Source organism: Cajanus cajan, chromosome 7 (assembly GCF_000230855.2).
Source record: "Cajanus cajan strain Asha chromosome 7, NIPB_CcT2T_4, whole genome shotgun sequence".
NCBI classification, from domain to species: Eukaryota; Viridiplantae; Streptophyta; class Magnoliopsida; order Fabales; family Fabaceae; genus Cajanus; species Cajanus cajan.
This window is the reverse complement of record NC_138523.1, coordinates 98,954-102,239: the sequence shown is the minus strand read 5'-3', so window position 1 is coordinate 102,239 and position 3,286 is coordinate 98,954. Positions and strand designations below refer to the sequence as shown.

The window sequence follows — 3,286 nt, the reverse complement described above, 5'->3', positions numbered from 1 at the left end:
AGGAGTAAATCTACTTATACTTACTCCGTTTAATAACTCATATTTTACATCAAATTTCACCGATCCAACCATTGAATTTAAAGTTCTTAATGCATAGATCAAGTCTGTAAATTTTTAAAAAATTTAAAAATTATTTGATACTTCATTTCATTAATTCAAATTGACGGATAATCATAAAATTATTTTATACATTGATTTTTTTTTTGGAAAATTTTATACATTGATTTGAATTAATGAAACAAAATATCAAATGATTTTCGAATTTTTAAAAAAATTGTAGATTTGATCTATGCATTAAGAATTTTAATTAAATTCAACGGTTAAATAGTTAAAATTTGAGGCAGAACATGAGTTATTGAACAGAGTAAGTTTAGACTTATTCTTAAAGTAAATGGATCCCTCTTTATATATATATATATATATATATATATATATATATATATTAGAAAATTGGTGATGAATTACTGAATGTAAAGAAATTTTATACATTCATTTAATTATAAATTATTATTTGTAGTTTGTTGTTGACTTTTAAAATAATAAGTAATACGTCATTTTATATCGATAATGCTTAATTTATTGACTGTAAAATCATTCCATTACTATTAACATCTTATTTTTTATATATCAACTAACTAATTTGTTTTATCATTAAAAATATTTAATATTTATGTTCAACCTTAATAGGAATGTAACAACAAAGTTTTGTGGCGTGCTAAAAGCTTATAGAGATATATGCAATCTGAGTAAGCCATTTGACGTATTGATATCAAATAATTTTTCACAATAGTGATGACAAGGAGTTCTAGCCGCCCGGGTAACTATTTTTTAATACTAATCCTTACTAGTTTTTGCTCCTATCATACTCTTCTCTTGCTGACCTGTTATACTCACATCAATAGCTAATTGGAATATTTTATGCAAGCTACAGGGAAGAAACCATGAAGCCATAGTTTGAACTACCTGTAGTAGGTTGGATGTGGTTGTTAAGAATACAGCCCAACTCCTTCACGAACCACTCCATGGCTTCAAATGGTAAACAAACGGGTATGATCAACCCTTCCTCTCCTTTAGCATTTTTAAAGGCTATGTAAAAGCTTGCGATGCAAGGTACAGTTCCAACCCCTCCATTTGCGGTCCTCCATAAACAGCCTTTCCCCACCCAAAGTCAACTTCTCCAAACCCAGCACGTGTCACATCCGGCACCGCAGTGAAGTGAGGTCGTCCTTTGGTGACCATTAAATCCGCCACGAGTGCATATATTCCTCGCTCACATTCGCTTTCGCTTTCCTCACGAATGAACCTCTGATCATCTCTTTCTGGCTGCAGCGCCAGAGGCATGCGGTGAGGAGTTCAAAGTTAGAGCATTGGCGTTGGTGAGTTGGAATGAGACGGAGAATGGCGACGACTTTGGTGGGGCCGAAGAAGAAAGAGCGGTGGGTCATGTCGTCTATGGAAATGATGTTCCTTTGGTCTCGGCTACTTGTTCGCACTCGCGATGGGTGAAGTGGGTCCCTCGCGTTTAGAAGCTCTCTACGCCACACGGATAGGACGGAAGGCTGCTGCATCCCGCTCGCTATTTCGCCCAATGCACTCATGAATTGGACCAAACCAGTTGCATCGCTCATCGTGTGGTTCAACCGGAGTGCCAAAATGAAACCACCGCACTTGAGCCGTCTTACCTGCACGAATTCCAATTCAATTGCAATCAACACTAAATACATATAATTTTAAAAAATTTTAAGGTTGTCAGCATTCAGAAAAGACCTGTCCAAATAAGTATTCTACAGACCGATATGCATGGTGAATAATATGTTAATACACAAATTAACAACAACAAAAAAAGACCAGTCAGATATAACTATAATAGCTTCAACATAAATTAGAGTGGACGAGACATAATAGTTGCCCACGAATAGGATATATATTAGAGAGGATATAATTTTTATTTTATATTTGAAGGTATAATAATCCATTAAAAAATGAAGATAAAAATATTATATAAATCATATTCATTTTATATGTTTTTTGACAAAAAAAATAAAAAATAAATAAATAAAAATTATTCTAGGTGATTTCTGTCACGTGTATAAGTCAAAGAAGGCGCAGGAGACACATGAGTCTTTTAATAGGACAAAAATGTGTGAAGTTAGTGCATGGGGATGTGCATTTTCTGAGATTTTGCAACTATCTGCATGCAAGGGACAAACCTGATTGAGCAGGGTCAGGTGCTGACCAAATGGCGCCCTAGAGCCCTGCGAATTGTGTTGATGGTAGTTGGTGCCCAGGCCCTAGTACAAAAATTAGTTTTAAAATCGAGGTTTTAAGATCGGTTAAAAGGTGATTGATCTTAAAAGTGACGCGGTGATAATTTTGTAAATAATGTAAACACTTTTAAGAATGGTTAAAATTTAACCGATCTTAAAAGTACTGTAACTATTTAAAAAATGCAACGCTCTCCCTTATTCATTCTTCCTCGCATGCGCCTCCCTTAGTCATATTTTAAGATGAATAAATATATTAAGTTAATTAATAATTTATTTAAAATGTTAAAATTTAATTTATAAAAATAATATTTTAAAAGAGAAGGGTTATAATAACATTGGTGTAACTTTTACTAAGTATTACACCGCTCAATAACTTTATACTAAATGTAAATTTTATAAATTCAATCGTTAGATCGAAAGTTTTTTACTCTTAGCTCATATATATACAAAATTTTATATTAATTCAAGATGGTTTGATACTTCATTCTTATAAAAACAAAATTGACGTAATATATACATTTCAAAATATACTAAAATATGAACACTTTGATTACCTTCAAGTTATTGTTCAATTTTAACAAAATTTGATATAAATATATAAAGTGATATAAATATATAAAGTTACACTAGTGTTATTATAACCCTTATCATTTTAAAATATATAAATTATTATTTAAACTTTTAAATTTATAATAAATAATTTAAATTGTATCATAATATATTAATTTTAAATAGAAATAAGTAGATAGTTAATTATACAAGTAAGTATATATATATATATAAATATTAATTAAATATAATATAATTATTATTATTGGTAATATGATTATTGTATAACTTTTATATTTTTATAGCGGTCTAGACACACCAAAATGAGAAGAATTCAAAAATAGTATAAGTATGAGATTGTATAGTTGAGGATGACTTAAATGAATTAATTTGTACTACTTATACTAACAACATGCATTTACTTTTTGGTAGCTTATCTCATCAGAACTCCACAGTTAAGCATGCTTGAC

At 30.6% G+C, this 3,286-nt stretch overlaps 1 pseudogene; it reads right to left on the bottom strand.

Moving 5' to 3' along the window:
* Window positions 1–743: 743 nt before the first annotated feature.
* Window positions 744–3,082, bottom strand: LOC114917001 (benzyl alcohol O-benzoyltransferase pseudogene; annotated as a pseudogene).
* Between the last annotated feature and the right edge of the window lie 204 nt (window positions 3,083–3,286).